The 19,024-nt window shown below is 37.8% G+C and overlaps 1 long non-coding RNA gene across 1 annotated transcript in view; it reads right to left on the reverse strand.

Annotated features, from left to right (window-relative positions):
• The window catches only part of LOC128851318 (uncharacterized), a 104,811-nt gene that overhangs the window by 10,653 nt on the left and 75,134 nt on the right, over positions 1-19,024 (reverse strand). The window contains exons 2-3 of the long non-coding RNA XR_008448656.1: positions 10,146-10,346; positions 8,581-8,701 (exon numbers count right to left, since the gene is read on the reverse strand). This is a non-coding gene — a long non-coding RNA (uncharacterized LOC128851318). The remainder of the gene's footprint in view (positions 1-8,580; positions 8,702-10,145; positions 10,347-19,024) is intronic.

Below are 19,024 nucleotides of genomic sequence, written 5' to 3' on the forward strand. Positions count from 1 at the left end.
CTGTACCATTTTTGCTAACAAAAGCAGAATTTGCAACAAGACTTTTCTTTATTGTTGAGAAAACTGATGTCTGTCTTTACTAATGCAGGGAAATTGCTGGTATCAGAAGGAGCTCAGGGTGACAGGAAGATGTGATTTAGGCCAGCCTAATCAGTTTGATGTGGAGTCCTAATTGTTTTGTTGTCATTACTTTGCTACATATATACTCTACTTCTTCATTAAGTGGTGAGGCTACATAATATGCAGGTGTAAACCCTGTCTAATAAGGAAAAATTAAAAATCCTCTGAAAAGGCTTCCCTCTTGTAGTCCACCTGCCTATGGCAAATCTTGGCAAGAGGGCTCAGCCATGCATACGTCAGTTATGAGGCTATTAACACACAGAAATATGACATGGTGATAGAGAACTAATTAATGGAGAATAAATGTGATAGAAAATGCTATCACATTCACAGCATACTTTCTTTGAGCTTAATCACAAAGTAAACATCATGTTGAAGCACTTTCTATGTACAGATTATGCTGACCATTAAATAAAAAAACCTGAAGTACTCACTTTTATAATTTGCAATGTGTTCTCTTTGTAGGGATGCCCTTTCATTTTACTTAAATAATTTTCAGTCCAGTACATAGTGGTCTATGTGAATTGCTTGTTAGCAAGCACATTCTGGGAAAAAGTAGTACTAAAATTTCTAGCAAAGGTACAATCAGACAATTGCCATTCAAAAATACTGCATAAAAAAACTCATAGATGCAATCACAAACAATTACCATACAATTACAACATGAAAAAGTACCAAGTACAGATACAATCACAAAGACAAGTAGAGCTGATGGCAAATCTAGGAGCAATTACATAAAGCCTTTGAAGAATTACGCACATTTATTTAAAGTTGATAAGTATGTCTTAGCAGTACCATAACTGAGCAGGATTATTATAGCCAGTGAGATGGGGCAATTTCATTTGCATAAGTAGTTTTGCAAATTTCTAATATTTAAAATTTGATTTTAAAATGAAGTTGCAGTTATTAGCATTAGGTTAATTACTTTTCTATCTTGCAATCATTAATTATTTCAGAGCCACCAGAAATTTGAAGAATACTTCATATATATGAGAAACTAAAATCCTTTCACGAAAGCTTTTGATATGCAATCTTGGACCCAGTTTGTAACTAAAAGGTGACAGGGAGGTAGTAAAAAGACAGGGACTTCTAGAAATTGTTAGTTCCTTGAGTCTGAATGCTTACACCAGGATCCAAAATTCTGCAAGTCAAATGACGCATTGCAGTAACTTGCAGGGATGTTGGATCAAGTCCTTTCCTAAGGAATGACTGTTTTATTTTGCTGCTCACAGCCACCACTCAAAAAATAAGACTTATTTTGTCTCGTATTTTGCAGTGCTTAGAGTGGAAATAAATCTGAGTTTAATTTGAACTAAAAAAGGATAATCATGATATTTATTCCTCAGCAAGATGCAAAAAACAATAAGCCTAGTTTTTTTCAACATGATACCCTAAGAATCCCCAATCAGAACAGCTAGCAACTCATCTTGAAATATACCAATCATTAACAATAAGGCATCTTTGAAATCATAAAGATAAGTTTTAAATTGCAAGAACCAGAATCACATACAGAGAAGAAACGTAAACCATGATAATGATACATTAGTATTGTCAAAAGAGGTGCACTAAAGCACATGATACTTGATGAGGACTTGACAGTTGTTGGCATGGATATCAGAGAAAAGATTGTCTCTGGCATCAAAATCAAATCAAAGACTCAGGGATCATTTTAGTCTGCAGATTCCAAACTACATTTGACATACTCTTTCATGGATCCTGCTCCTGCATTAAAGACATATTGCTCTATACAAGCCCCGCAGCATTTTTCAAGCCAAAAAAGTCAGCCTCCTAAGTTGTCAAGTTGTTGAATATTAAACTGTTTAAAATCAAAACCAAGCATGCCAAATGCTTCTTTAACCTTATGTACTGCCCAGCAACAGTTCTGCTGCCAGATCTTGCTTTTAATGAAGTCAGTGACAGTAGTGTTTTGCTACTACATAACAGAGCTATGAAAATGTATTAAACAATCTTATTGATTAGTTATAAGCTTATAGTCATGCATTTTCATGTCTTTCACTTCAATTTATGCTCTAAGAATCTGCTTTACATGCCAGCTATTACGTAAATTACATGTGCATCTTTGTTTTCCCAACATCAGTAATTTTAATTTTATTCTAAATGTCACATTTAAACTTGTCATTTCTGTGCACTACTTTCTATTTTCAGTTTTTAAATAAAATAGGTTTGCGGGATCACGCTCCATTATACTTCACCAAAAGTGACTTTATAATTGATGGTTCACCATGTTTACATGGCCCTGTTCTGTCTGATTTCTGCCTAGTGTTTGTGAAGCTTTGTACAGAACTTAACTCCAGATTGATGGGATGAAGCTTCAAACATGCTCCATACCTGTTCCTGCTCAGAAACAAAATAAGAAGTGTGGAAAACTGTTCAGCTGGAAAGAGGCAGAAGGATTTGCATTTTGGGGGTTGTCTTTGACTACTAATTCCAAAGAACAAAATTTGGAAGCCCTTAATTGAGACAAACTCTAACTGACGATTGCAAATATTCCCAGAGAAACACACAATTTGATCCACAGCGTTATATCGCTATTCATATTATAAGCTATTAGTAGTTTAATCATGGAACTATGAACCTTGTTGAGTCATCTGTTCTTATGCAGTCTTCTCATTACAGCTTATCCACATCTGCAAGACTGAATTCTGATCAATTAATTTATTCTCCCTTTGTTATGGAAGTTGGCCTTAACTTTATGGAATTAGTAAATATCAGGTTTCCTCAGCATATAATTTTAGTTCTTCCACTAGCACTATGAATTACAAAATAAACAACATAATGAAACAAAACGGGGCACTCAACAGTTGGTAAATATATGTAATACACTGTACTTAGTATGCATGCTACAACAGTAGAATAAGTGGAAAAGGAACTGAAACAAAATTGCTTGACCTATTTTAATATTCGATGAAGAAATACTAAGCCTAGAAATATCATGTCTTCAGGGACCTTGTAGTTGATATTATAAAAACAACATTTTAAAAAGCAGTTCCTATAGTCTGTCATAATAAGCTTTGTCTAATACTTTAAGAGTCCATTAACTTATGCTCAACTAATCTTGAATTACAACAGAAATCCTTTGAAAGCATGCATGATAGTCACACAAATACCACATAAAATCATTTCCATCCTTTTGTGAATGTTTTCCCCTAGACAATCTACAGTTTTTAATCCCTTTGTGTAATAGTCCAGAACTTGGTATTTTAACACTAACAGAAGGAGGTCTGATGAGTTCTAATTCTAAAAGAAATCAAACTCTATGCTCTTTTGAGAACTCAAATGAAAACTGCTTGTGAAAAAAATCTAATTGTTATAAGACATTTACCTATAACTTTGAAACTATAGTAGAAATGTGTTACTTAGATAAGCGTTATAATCATAATATTTACTATTCTGAATTAATATTCTCATTGTGTTTTAAATCATATAAAATTACCAATATAAGCTAAACATTTTCCACAGAATCACTCTCTGAAAAGAAGCACAGTCTTTCAAATTTGTATGGATGAAGCAAAATGTCATGAAAAGAATCAGCCATGCAAGGCTATTGAACTGAGGGGAAGAAAAATGTTTAAATGGAAAAGATCCTTGTCAGAAATTAAGAGTTTGTACTGAAACTTGGGAGATTTTATTTCCATTTTCCTCATTTCTCCAATAGCCTTCCGAAATCACTGCACTTGCTTCAAGTTTCTTTACTAGAGATTATCGTGTCATCAAAATAATACATTTTCTTGAAGTCTAAATATTTGTGGTGGCATCTTATTATTGATGAGGTCCAGTCATTTCAAAGGAAGCCAGACAGTTTCAATATCAGAAAATAAATACTTATAAATAATTCCCCCAGTAATTTTCTCTGAATATATTTGAATGCAAACAAATGCTGAAGTCACAGGCATGACAAAACAGAGCTATTGTTCCATTGTGGCTCTAACTCCTCTCTTTTTCTTACTGTTGAGGTTTTAGGTTTTTGGAAGAAAGAGAGGTTCCCATTATAGGTTGTTTCACCAAGAGACGAGCTTAGCCTATATTCTGCTGAAGCCTTATATACTACAGTAATTACTGTTGTATACTTGTTCCTTTGCACTTGGTGCTTTCAGTGTTTTGCCCAGTAAATCAGTGCAGATACTAGGCTTAGAGAAACTGCGGAACACAGATGGAGATCAGCACCAGCCTAGCGATGTAAACTCCCCAAAACCACCTGATCTTGGGCAGAGTAACTGGAAGGACTGGAAATGTCCCTAGATGACCAGGAGGTCCAGCCATAGCCACCATCCCTGGAACAGGCACATAAAAACTCACTCCCCAGTATGCACATTCTCCTACTTTAGAAACTGCCTATTTCATTCATCTTTCCAGTGTTTGAGAATTCCATCATTAGTTATGTTTCAGAGAGGAAACTGCTGCATACACAACAAGGAACAGAGATCATCACACTTTCCCATCAGCCTGTCTGAGCTACCCTCTATGTACCTGGCAGGCCAGAGCCTTGACTTATCCATGTGATAAAAGGTCATGATGATACTGCTAATTAAAAAATAAATAGCTTCCTGTAATGTTATAGAATTACTGTAGCTATCAGGCACATAAAGATAAAAGCTCACATAGATAAAGGCATATTAATTAGCTCATAAAGCCTTATTAATCAGGCTTGTAATGGTAGCAGTTTGAAACCATAAAAGAAATGTCTGAGATATTTGTCTGCAGGCTTCAAATAGAGAAAATGAAAGCCCACCCACACAGCACAATGTGGCGTTAGCATCCTGCTACCGGGAAAAAGAAGATACAGTCTAGGAGCAACAGTATATGAATGTTTTCATCACTGGCTCTGCATTAGCCAAGGACTAATAGCAAAGAGTAGAACACATTAATCTACTTCTGAAATATCTTAACTACCTTAATTCATTGCTCATGGAAGTCAGTGGGACACTGACTGCAAGTGGGATCCTATGAGATCTATTTGCAAAGTTATCCTATCTAAACTGAAGTCAATGGATGCTGATTTCAAAACCTCAGGATGCAGCTGTGTTTCCTGATCATCAAGTCCTAGGCCTCCCTCAGGCAAAATTTCCTATTCATATTGAGTCAAAGGAAATTCAAGATTCTGAAAAATGAAATATATTCTATTTTGCCATGGAAGTGGACTGTTTCCATCTTTATTTAGCACTTGACGCTTCCACCAAAGGCAGCCATTCTAATTCATTGAACTGTCAACAAAAACTAAAGATGAGAGACATTTAGAGAACTGTACTCTCTCTTATTTATTTCTCTTTCACACCCCGCTACCCCTACAAGTTTATGACAAATCTTCCTTGTTCCAAGAAAGACTTTCTGCACACAGTGCAGGCAGATATCCCATGTTATTGTAAATAATTGAGGCAACTGCAGCAATTTATGATTCTGAATATACCCATCCTTATCACTAAATCTCCATCAATTTTATAAACGTATTTCCAGAAGGTAGAACTATGTAAGAGACTATAAAAGAAGAAAGGTATGATTCTTCCCTTCCTTCTTTTTGCTCCCAATTTTGTAACAAATGCACAACAGATTTACATCGAAACAGACAACTCCACTATTCTTCTGACTAGCTATGAGCAGCAATGGTACGGCATGGTCCCTGACACTTACCACCTCCTCTATATACATTTCACCATTGCATATGACTCAAATAAATCAGTATTTATCCTTGACACGGTCTGATGTGGCCACATTAGGGACATGAAGGTTCCTGTTCCATTTTAAGCCCTTCCAAAGAAGTGTGTTTGGGTATAGAGTAGAAGCTGATTTTCATCTAGGAAGAACTGTACAACGGTGGTTTTTTTCCTTTTTACCTAATAATAAAATGAAGTAAGCTTTATTTTACATATTCAGCTGTTCATCTCTTACACTGAAATAATGGTATCTCTCAGACTGGCAATGTATTTACCCTTGCAGTTTTTAACAAGTAAGATGGTGGAGATTATACTATTTTCATTTGTTGCTTTGTCATATAACATTGTTTATATTGTTGCAAAACAACAGTGACATCCAGAGGCACAAAAGCCTAACCAGAACTGTTCATTACCCATGATAATGTGTTCAAAATCTGAGTCACTCGGGTTTTCAGAAACTTTGATTCTTTGCAACTCTGTGACTATTAGAAGCATATAGTATGTAAGGAACATATGTAAACCTTTTATTTTAAATCTGTCCCCATACAGCCTTATAAGGGTCAACAATTGTTGAAATATGGTCAACTGAGACAATACAGGCATATAAGAGCCATTATATCCCATCACTGATAGCTGTCATTGATAAGGTTCTGAGTAAAAACTTTTGGCCCATGTATATTTTAGCAGACTTTTGTTGAAAAGAGAAGAGGTACGATCACAAGAAATTCAAATACATCCAACTGAGGCACAAGAATACCTAAAAAATACAGTTAAGACACCTTGGAGAATTAATGCTGTTGATGTAGAGTAGGTTGCTAAAAGCACACCTACGATGTCAGCATGTGATAGGATATTAGGCAGATTTCAGTACACTATTTCACTTCTAGATCATGAAAGTGGAACTGTGAATCCAGTTCAGACCACTAGAAGGAGTGAGTAGCTTTAGCATATTTGCACACACAGCAAATTCTTCGTTTCCACAGAGAGTGGGTTTGCACCAAGGCTGAAAACTCCCTGAAATCTGAGTGCTGACAGATTTGCCTGAAAAACAACTCAAGGACTGACAGATTAGAAAGCTTTAAGACTTTGTTCTATTTTTTTTCATATTATAACATGCCAATTGTGCCACAGACAATATAAATATATGTGTATTACTGAAGAAAAAAATAAAATATCCATAGCATTTAACAATTACCTAATCCTAGAAGAGCTCACTTCTGAAGACAATGCACTTATTGACCAGCTCCTCTGCTGGCGTGAATCATAATAGCTCCATTTATTTCAATGGAGCTCTGTCAGGTTACATCAGCTGAGGACTGGATCCTATTGGTCTCCTTAACATTCCTGTCATTCCTCTACCAATGTAAGTGCTATATCGTTTTTCTACTATGTAGTTCCCTACATATGCTGAACCTGTGCTTGCAATACAAAGATAATTGCATATATTTACCATTTCTGTCTACAACACAGAGGAAAATGCAGGTCTATTTAACTCTAGACACTCATTTCTTTGTCAAGGAAGAGTATTTTAAAAGACGTTTTTTAAGCTATCTTTTTCTATAGTGAAGAAAATGGCTATTGTAATAACCAGAGTACCATTTTAGCTTTTAATAGAAATCATCTCTTAGAGTAGCTTCTGGCTGTAAATAATGCCTGTGAGTACTCCATTTTATGGGGTTCTCTTCATTCTCTGCCAACACAGCTTCCCCATAACATTCTGCCCAGTATTTCATTCAAAGGAATAAAGTTTTTTCAGAAAAATACTGTTCAGTTCTCTCTGTCAGACTAGAAGTTGACATACTGTTGACAAAAATGAATGCTGCATTCTGTATCCGGCTGACAGACTCCTGCAGTTGGTAATTTATTAGCTATTAGTGCTATGAAAGAGTATGTACATAAACTTTTATTGCATTTATTTCTGTAAAAAAGACAGAATAAATATAACTCTTTTATTTGTGATCGCACAACTGACATAGTTTTGTTACATAGTCATGTAATATTAAAACAAATCACTGATAAGCCTGTTAGAAATGCTATTGCATAAATAAGAATCTTTCCCTTTGACCACTGAATGATGATCAGTTGACTTAAATTCATCCTGTTTTATTATTTATGACAATATATCTGTTCCTGAATTCAGAAAATCTGAATTTCTGGAAGTAACAAAAATTATATTTAGGAGCTTTTTTAAATGGATTTAGAAGTATAGTTTATATATCATGGTTAAGAGTAAAACAAAGCTTGTTTAGAAAAATCCATGAATATACTTACCAGTGACAGAGAAAACATTTATTCTATGGATAAATATTTTTTACTGCAGGAAATAGATGTTCATCTGACATAAATTGGCAATGGCATATCTCTTATTTTCCTTAGCTAAGGATCTAGCTCATATGCTCTACTACTACTACATAATGTGGTTTTGATCCTGATGCAAGAAAGAAACAATATTTGTACTCATTTTATAAATTGAAATAACAGAGGGAAAAAATGATACTAAAGTAGTACGGCCAAGGTTGTACAAAAAGTATGCATTCAGGTCAAGACTGTCTTCACAATTTACTTGTCCCTATAACAATATTGCCCTGGCCAAAGTCACTGTATTCAAATTTTCAAAGTAGGTAGAAACTGGATTTGCCACCAAGGACTAACCTCTTAGTATCCTAAGTACCTACCTTCCACTAGTTATTTAACATGCACAGCAACTAAATAAAAAAAAAGAAAGAAATCAATCCCACCATATTTGGGGATATGAAAAATGTTTCCTTGAAAAATATCAAGTTGAACTTACCCCTAGTTATCATCATGTCACAGATGGCCAGAGAGGGCATAAAGAAGTGAAGGATTTTTTTTCAAAATTGTACAACAGATCATTTATCATCATGGTTCTTTCTGGCTTAAGGTCTGTATTCCTGTGAATTCATGGCAGAGATAATATCATGAAGGAAGGTTAATGTGGTGCTATGTACACCTGTCACCCATACTTTAAATAACAGCAACTGTCTTCCACATATCTTAATAATAAAATAGAGGAAACTGATGCAACTACAACATGTTACTTTGACCTCTGTTCTTGCACGGATATCTGGATAGGTTATCACAAATCATCACTACAGAAGATCATAGAATCATAGAATCACCAGGCTGGAAAAGACCTCTTTGATCATCTAGTCCAACCATTCCTATCAGCCACTAAACCACGTCCCTGAGCACCATGTCGACCCATCTTTTTTTTTTCCTGATGTCAAGCCTGAACCTCTCCTGGCAGAGCTTGAGGCCATTCCCTCTTGTCCTGTCCCCTGTCACTTGGGAGAAGAGGCCAGCTCCCTCCTCTCCACAACCTCCTTTCAGGTAGTTGTAGAGAGTAATAAGGTCTCCCCTCAGCCTCCTCTTCTCAAGGCTAAACAACCCCAGTCCCCTCAGCAGCTCCTCATAAGACTTGTTCTCCAGCCCCTTCACCAGCTTCGTTGCTCTTCTCTGGACACACGCCAGAGCCTCAACATCCTTCTTGTGGTGAGGGGCCCAGAACTGAACACATTATTTGAGGCATGGTCTCACCAGTGCTTAGTACAGTAGGAGAATAATCTCCCTGGACCTGCTGGTCGCACCATTTCTGATACAAGCCAAGATGTCATTGGCCTTCTTGGCCACCTGGGCACACCGCTGGCTTGTGTTCAGTCAGCTATCAATCAACACCCCCAGGTCCTTCTCCTCCCTGCTGCTTTCCAGCCACTTTTCCCCTAGTCTGTATCTAGTCTGATGTGGTACTTGGAGAGACCATGATCATCCCATCCTCCATTGAGCAAGTGAAGTGCACTTGGGAGTTTCAGATCAGTGTAGGCCGGGCAGCTGAATGCACAGTACATCCCACTTTCCCCAAAGATCCCACAATCTCTTCTGAACCCTACTTGGGTAAGTGATACTTGGGAATACTTTTTAACCTCTTCTAAAGGAAAGATGTGTACATAACAAAACACTCAACTTTTAAATGGTTCTACTGATTTCATAGCAGAGGAGTTGAGACCTCTTTCGTCTGCCTTCCCAATTCTGAAGTCTTCTTTCTTGGGAATGATTCCCACCAAAAGATTAATGTGGAATTAATATTGAAGATACATGAAGGCTTTACACCCTATTCGTCATGTGCACTGAAATCAGTTGTAATCTATTTATCTCCAGTTTTCGTGTGATTAAGCTTCAAGAGTGTTCCCTGTCTGCCTACACTGTATCTTTTTCTTCAGTGCCTATTGCCAGGCATTTTTCAGAACCGATAGTGGCTTATCACTATCAAGAAGCAGCTCAAAGTCCTTAAGAAAATCTTCAGCTTAGCAACTATCATTTTGAAATTGTAAATCGTACCTGTTTTCCTTCATCTTTGTAGCTATTAATAGGCATACTTTTCATGACAACAGGATTTGTTTGCAGGGTTATGAGATATCATCTGCTCCTTCTCTTTCCTCCTCTCTTAAGCTGTAATTTTCTGTCATATCATACTGGCTTCTCCTAGAAATCGCTTGTCACAAAATGAAATATTTGTTGCTGCTGAAAGAGCAGAAATAGCTGTAAAAGAGCAAAAGTTAGATTTTGGCCAAATGTTCTTTAAAAAAACAGGAAAAACAGAACATCATAAACAAAGCTTACTTAAGCTGGTTTGTTTCTCCTAAAAGTCTTCGTAAAATCTGGGAAGATGAATCCTGCAAATGGTTTTAGCTTCACATAGATTGTGTGGGTGGATAAACATAGGGAAGCACAGTGAGTGATGGAAATAGGATGGGCTTGGGTCTTTACTCAGAAGGAAAACAAGTTTGTTTTCTAGCAGAAAGCAATTTCCATAAATAAATAGGGTGGCTCATCATTACCTGCTTTAAGCATGATTAGGCTAAATATACTTCCAGCAGTCAAAACAAAGAGATCTCAGTTAAGTTTTCCTTTTTTCTGAAAAGGTTCTGCTGCATTCAGTTGGTGTCAGGCACGAAGATGGGAGGGGGCCAGGGGCCAGCTACCACTCTGATGTTCACTCTGGCTTTGGTCTAGGGTATAGGGGAGAGAAATTTTGCAGCTATTTCCACTGATGCTCTGATCTCCAGCTTATTCTGCCACACAGACATGCAAGAAAGCTCCATGCTAAAGCCGTAGTATGTACTCAAATATTCCAGCGTGTGCCTTTTACTGGTCCCAGCAGAAGAAGAAGGCAGCCCCATAGCCCACCAGCTCTGTGTACGTGCATGTATATGTGTGTGCACACAAGAGTCTCATGTGCTAGGGACATCCCCAAAACAGCAGTGACAAATAGCCCCTCTTTCTTCTGTACTATATGAGCAGATCAGTGGGCTGAAACCGCAGATCAGTGGGCTGAAACCACAGCTCAGCATACACAGCACACAGAAGTCTATTGAGATTTTTGCAGCTGAGCACCTCAGGAGAGAAAGGAACCCATTTTTCTAAGTTATCCTGAAGTTGAATGATTATAGCCAGTGAAATTAGAAGTATGGCCAAACCCTTCTAGCAGAAAGACAACTAAAGCCTGTAAATATTCTTAAGAAGGTGCATTTTTCAACAGTATACTCTATACAGCAGTAGTTAGGTTTTCAGTATTATCTGTTCAGCACAGGAAAGTAAACTCAAGCAACACTAACAATACATAGGTGATGTTTCGGTTATACATAGTTTTTACAAACAGAAATAAGTTTCTGATCTTGCCTCTGGACTTAAAACCCTATCTTATTTATCACCTCTAGTAAGAGGCTACATTTTTTACACTCTGAATAGTTGTTATTATTATTGTGGCTACACTGATAAATTCTGGTAGTGGGGTGTTGTCCCACCTGTAGAAGCCATTGTTACGCACTGCAAATATATGCTAAAATATTCTACCAGAGATGGGATGAGAAGAAAAATTATTATAATTTTGATTTACTTGTTCTAAAGTAAACATCTGTAAACTAATTACAAGATACACCGTTTTTTACAGATTCTGTGAATGAAAAAGACTTACTGATTACCAGTTTTGTCTTCAGTTCTATTTGATGAATCACATTTAATTACAACATAATTAGGTAGCACCTCTGGAAAAATACGCCATGTAATGGTTATAAAGAATGAAAAGATGTGATCACACTGCAATTTTGAAATACATCATAGTAATTCTTTTCATTAAACTTCTGTGAGAAAGATGTTGCTTATCTTAATTGTCAGTGTCAATACCATAGTTTTAATATTATAGTTTTAAAAAACCTAATTTCAAACCCAAAGTAAAGTCTGTGTTTACATAAGAAATCATCCCAGACCCATTTAACTTCAAACACTCAAGGAATCCCATTAGACTACTAAATATTATTGCAGTTTCCACTGACTTGAGGCAGGATCAGGGCCCCATATCATTGAAACATATCAGCATTTAAAGAAAACCAAAAAGTCTTTCCTGGATTTATGTAGAAAGAAAACAAACAAGCAAAGAGGATCTATGAGGCAGAAATCTCAACACAGCTCTTTTTGCTGATCTGATGACTCACTAGCAAAAGTGGACAGTCCAGTAATCCTATCTTCAGAGGAGCAACCTTCTCTGAAGCATCTAGGTCCACCTCTAGCTACAAACCTTGCATATTGGCAGTGCATGTGGTCTGCTAACTGGTGAGCTGCCTTTTCATTTGTGATGCATTAGGCAGTCAGTCTGTCCACCACAGCCTGGTGCCACACACGCTAAGCCCTGCTGTAGGGTCTCATGTTACACAGGTTGTCTGGAACACAGCATTAGTTCCTAAGAATCCAGATACGGGCCTGAGTCATCACTTTGTTACTCAGACTTTACCTGGTTTAATTTTACAAAAGCTTATTAGGAACCCTGTCCTGCTGGATCCTTCAGCAACATCCAGGATGCTGGGTCAGGCTAGATGAGTCATCAAGAAAACATCCTGAGTGACCAGAACACATTAGTAAGTCCTTATTTTGTGTACTGTCCTAATGATCGTGTTATTTGACTACCTGCCAGCAGCGACCTTTTAGAGGTGACCAGTCAGTTCTAAAAAATTCATGGCTTGGCTTAAAAACTTTTGAGTCTGAAAATTACATATTAAGCTTCAGCTTATTTGCACACTGGATTTTTAACTTACAGAATTGTTATCTTTATATGTTTCCCTAGCTCAAAAAGCTAAACATAAAGAAAGTTTTGAAGTCTTAGTTGTGTTTTCTGGGGTTCTTTAAGAGAAGCTTGCTTGCTTCATAGCACAGGATAGGCTGAGGTGCATTTCCAGCTAAAAATGCCAGATACCATGTGTTAGCAGTCATGGTGGTAACCAAAGTTGCAGACTGAACAGCAAGGAAGAGAAGCAAGCTGGCTGAACATTCACCCTCCCTGGCATTAAATATTTCTTTTCTGTGATGTTTTCTATACAGAGAGCAGTTGGTGTACTAGAGGAAGCCGCACCACTTTGCTGCCAGTACAGCTATAGGGACAGCTGACAACCTCCCAGGCAGCACCTGTGCCAAAACCATGCTGTCTTCTTAGGCCCTTTACAGTTCTAGAAAAACAGAAAGGCCCTCACAAGCAGGGCATTTCAAGCTATTTGGTGCTGCTACGTTTCTGGGATACCTTGGATTTCTGTAGAGAAAACATTTTTTCAGCCCAAAAAGCTTTCAGAGAAACAGGCAGTTGTAAGCAGGCAACAAGTCTGCAGTGCATTTAAGCAAGGATACAAACTCAAGGCCAGATATTCCACCTAACGCAAAGCTGCTCTTCAAGCTGTAACCTAAAGGAAAACTTAACTTAAAAAATGCAAGTTTTTTTTTTTTTAATTTTCTTTCCTTGCCCTGCAATTTGCCGTACATGCTGGTGCCAGCAGGTCAACCAGTGCCAAGAACCGTGACCAGCCCTCTGCGACCTGAGCTGTGCATCTCTGGCAAGGGCTGGGGCACAATATTATTTTCCACAAATTCACAGGTCCTGAAAAAATTCCTAAAGATTGTCTATGTGTCACAAGATGTATAAAATAAATATTTTTATGGGCTCTTGGATAAGTTCAACACATTAAAATTGTAAAGGTTCTTAGACATAAAAATAGCAAGAGTAAAAAAACAGGCATGTGTAATACTAAAATTTTTATTGCATTACAGGAAACTCAGTAGTAGGTTGACTTTAAATACCTTGGGCTCAAATGAGAATAAATGTGTAGTTTAATCTATTGCAATTGCCTGTGTTTTTAGTACTGTTTTTTTTAAGACATTTTATTGTTCATCTCCTGTCTGAAAAATGCTATCCCAAAATCAAAGAATGTTAAAATTAGGTATGATGTTCAACGAAGAGCATAACAGAGTCAATTATGAACATGAAATTGTATTTTTACAGTTTGTAACACAGATAACTATGCTAACAGGGAGAAGAAAACATAGACTTTTTAAAAATTTTCATTAAAATTCTTTTCTTCCTCATATGCCAAATCAATGGAAATTTTCTCATGTTGATCAGAGAAATCCTTGAAGAAATTATCCTAGAAGGTAACTCCAAGATAAAATGCTGAAACCTACATAGCATGGAATATAATTATGGTAGAGGAAGGGAATGATCGCAGCCATGAAAAAGAATTATTAGCTGCTTTGGAGAATTAAGTAACTTCAGCCCTAGTTCAGTACAGTTCCCATCAACATTAACAGAAGTTATACTTGCCCACAATATGAGTAAGTTTAAACAAGTTAATTTTATCCTTCTTCATCCAGGAAGCTGTTTTTAGGAAATGAAGTTTGAAGATTGCTAAGATATCCACCTCAGGATGAAGATGGCTTGCCCTTGTGTAACACCCATTAATTCCCTTTCCTGTGTTTGCTTTCTACCAAGTCAAATATTTGTGAATATCTACTCCTTGTTCCAGCATAATACTCAGAATAATAGTACAGCATAGCACAGTGTAGCATATCACAGATTTGGGTCCAAGTAAGAAGATAGTAAGTTTCCAAATCTGTCTACAAAAGACTTGGATCTGAAAATGAGCTTTGAAAGAAAGAAAAAATCATCATTTTGGGAAGACCAGCCCTAGTGATCTAATGAGATTGGTCTGAAGCAGTATTTTGCATTTCACATTTTGCACCACCTCCAGCCTCTGTCCTTTGTTAACAGCTTATCAACATCTTGGTCTGAGTTTTTATCTCTCTGTTTGTTATCAGGTCACATATAATTCTAATCAGATTTACTGTAGCCATGAAAACAAGTTATGCACAGTCCATAATCATGCTGGTGACTGCTAATTCTTTCATTCCATTTAAATGGCATTAGTCTTTCTCGTGATTACTTCTGCCAATAGCTTTAAAAAATATAAATCAACTTCTTATTGGTAAAATTTCCACAAAGCATAGGTTTCCAATTACATTACAACAGACTCCTATCTTCTCTTCAATTTTAGAATCTTCAACATATCAGTGGTGTTCAAGAAAACACCATACACACCAAACACCATACCCAAGAACTCAGAGGCAAAATACAGAATTCTGAGTGAGATATCTCCCAGGTGAAAGAAAAGTAGTGCGGGTGTTTCAGCTTTGCAGCTGTGTTCTTCAAAATTGTTATTTTCCAAAACTCTAGCTCTTTATGAGTCATACTAATCCCTGCTGCAACTTCTGTTTAGATACAAAGAAAGGTCTTGCCTTACACCATGCAAAAATCACATGCAGCCAGATTATATTCTGCAGGTGTTAAATATACATTATGACATAAATCAGTGGTGATAGACACAGAGCAATACATGTTCCCAGGGTAAGAATTTAAAATAAAGATGTCTCAGTTTAGTTTCAGGTAAGTAGTGACTATAACAGTAAATAAAATGGCCAGATAGTGCTTAACAGCACATACTCTATAAAACTGCTTACAACTTAGAATGAAACTTTAATGAGGTAAAGGTTAATTGGAAAGCATACCTTTTCTATCTAAACTCCCAAATTTAATTAAATATCAAAAAAACGGCAAAGATTCAGTATGCTTTGTTAAAGCAACACTAGTGTGATTCCAAAGAATAATTCTTGAGCTCAGTTCTGCTTTCACTTTTCTGAAGTGAGTCTTCTGTAGCCAGTTATCTCTCACTACCAATAAAATGAATATCCTTCTTCTGAAAGCTCCCAGGTACATCACCCAACTTGTCTTTACAAGAAAAGAACTGAATCTGCTCCAAGCTAGGAGTTCAAACCTGTCTGTTTGTGTCTGGAAGTGGAGTAGTCTTTGAAGTATGTCTTGGGTCCTAAGAGACAAGAAAAAAAAAAAAAACCCAAAAGAGTTTTTTACCTCCAAAGCTTCACTGTTCCTGGCTGCTGTAAGATGAGGGAAATGAGAAGACAAGTTGTGTGGGAGTGTTGATCTGCTTGGAGGAAGGAAGGATCTGCAGAGCTATTTGGACAGGCTGGGTCTATGGGCCAAGGCCAACTGTGTTGGGTTCTGCACTTGGGCCACAACAAGCCTGTGGAACACTTGGGGAAGTGTAGCTGGAAAGCTTCCTGGCAGAATAGGACCTGGGTGTATTGGTTGACAGCTGGCTAATCAAAAGCCAACTGCGTGCCCGAGTGGCCAAGGCAGCACTGGCTTGTGTAAGAAACAGTGTGGCCAGCAGGTCCAGGGAAGAGATTGTGCCCCTGTACCCAGCACTGGTGAGGCTGCACCTTGAATCCTGTGATGAGATTTGGGCCCCTCAGTACAAGAAAGAAGCTGAGCTGCTGAAGCATGTCCAAAGAATGGCAACAAAGCTGGTGAAGGGTATGGAGCACAAGCCCCAAGAGGAGCGGCTGAGGGAATGGGGGCTGTTTAGTCTGGAAAAGAGGCTGAGGGGAGAACTTATTGCTCTCTACAACTTCCTGCAAAGAGGTTGTAGTGAGAGGTGTTGGTCTTTTCTTCCACGTAACAAAAGGTAGGTTGAGAAGAAATGGCCTCAAGTTGTGCCAAGGGAAGTTTAAATTAGATATTGGGAAATATTACTTCACAGAAAGGGTTGTCAAGTGTTGGAACAGGCTGCCTAGGGAAGTGGTTGAGTCATCATTCCTGGAAATATTTAAAATACATTTAGGTGTGGACTTGGCAGTGTTATGTTTGCAGCTGGATTTGATGAAATTAAAGGTCTTTTCCAATATGAACGATTCTGTAATTCTGTGAAACAACTTGCAGCATCTAGGAGACAAATCTTTCTTTCAGTCTTTTTGTGCAGAATTTATTAAAGCTCTGCTGAAGACTGAAGCTCTATGATTTGGGAGATTTAGAGATTTCAAACTGACTTTTTAAAAATAATCTATTTAAGTAAATAATCAAATAATATAGAAAGAATTCATAATAAAAATCATGTAAAAATAAAAATTATTCAAAAAATAGTGAACAGTGAATGTTACAACACTGCTTAAGTATTTTAGTTTTTTTCAAATTCTCCAAAACAAAAAAACTGGGGAGGGACTTTTTACAAATGCTTGTAGTGACAGGACTAGGGGCGATGGCTATAAACTGGAGAGGGGCAGAATTAGACTTGACATAAGGAAAAGTTTCCTCACTATGAGAGTGGTGAGACACTGGCACAGGTTGCCCAGGGAAGCTGTAGCTGCCCCATCCCTGGAGGCATCCAAGGCCAGGTTGGATGGGGCCTTGGGCAGCCTGGTCTAGTGGGACATGTCCCTGCCTATGGCAGGGGAGTTGCAACTGGATGATCTTTAAGGTCCGTTCCAACCCAAACCATTCTATGATTCTATGATTTTGGTGTGTTCAACAGAGCTTTTGAATTTGTGAAAGCCTTGTCTTTACAAAAAGAAGGTTCCACCAAAATTTTTACCACCCTTCTTTAGCATCATTGGAGCTAAATCGTTATTTTTCAATGACCAATTAAAGCACAGCATGATTTTTACGTGTCTCTAACATTAACCTTGCAAATATTTCTGTGCAGCTTTTATGCTCATATTCCAATTTCCATCTCTCTCCTTGTCTAATTCCTGGAGAAGAATTAACTTACGGTAAGCACTTACACCAGGGCAGAACGATGTCCATATTGCTGAGATGACTGAGAATTTAGAGAAAGGACTGAGTCAAAGGTCCACTCCAGTTCTCAGTCCAGTTTAGCTGTTCCTCATTTACCATATTTGAAGAGTAAATGTGCAGCAGAAACTACCATCACTTACAGTCCAGGTAATTATCAAGTAGGGCCTATGTCCTGTATTTCTCTTCTCCATTCTTCTGCACGTCAATGACACACTGATCAGGAGAAATTGGAGGAGTCAGATCAGCAGCGTACCAGTAGATATAGAAAAACTTGATATCGACAGAAAAGTAACCTCAACATCGCACTACCACTCCATCACACTGAAACTAAATGCCGTGGATCAGCCTATGTCCATGCTACTGAATTCTCTTCCCTTGCCAAGTATGATGGCCTTTCCTAGATTGCCCGTTAGGACCCTAGCAAATGTGAGGGACCATTTGCTAACACCTGAGCAAGGCCCCAGCATGGGCTGAGAGATAACTCATGAGGGCAAAACCACCCCAGAGACCACTGTAACAAGTGACCACTGTAACTGGTCAGGTTCCAGGCTTCAGGAACATTAATTGCCACCACTTGACTTACTTGTATGGATACAGTGACAGCAGCATCCAACAAAGCAGAGACTGCTTCAAACAGGCATGCAGGTGGCCAGGCACGTTTTGAAAAAGAGTTAAGCAAAATGCAATCACAAGCAACCTCTGGGACAATTAGGTTGTTGCAGGTCCACAGCCCAGTCATGGCATAGCACAAATCTATCGTAAGTTGTCCACAAAAGGAAGTTTAGCTGAATTCATCCTTTTCTGGTTTCCCCATGTCCAGTGTAGACTACATAGATATACATACATTAAATAATTCAGACACTACCTTTTTAACTTTAAAAAGAAATTGTCATGCTTTGCTGCTCACTTATTTCACTAAGCTTCTCACAAGTTAAAAACTGAAAAAAAATTTAAAAAAACATTTCCAGTACAAGGAGTCCTGGAACTATGACAGAGCCTTTCCACCTGCCATCCCATCTCTATTCATTATTTTAACCATACACTTAATGAGACTGAGATTCACCTCAAAATTTCTCCTCAGAGCTGTCAAGCATTCCTTGCTCCTTTTCCTTAAGCTCATCTGAATTCTCCGAGCAGCACCATTTCTGCAGTGAGGTTCCCTCATGTCAGGCTGACTCTCTGATTGACAGGCAGCACACACACGCCAAGCAGAATGTCAAAGAACACAACATGATAAAACCAAACATAGCTTAAT

This window comes from Cuculus canorus, chromosome 2 (assembly GCF_017976375.1).
Source record: "Cuculus canorus isolate bCucCan1 chromosome 2, bCucCan1.pri, whole genome shotgun sequence".
NCBI classification, from domain to species: domain Eukaryota; kingdom Metazoa; phylum Chordata; class Aves; order Cuculiformes; family Cuculidae; genus Cuculus; species Cuculus canorus.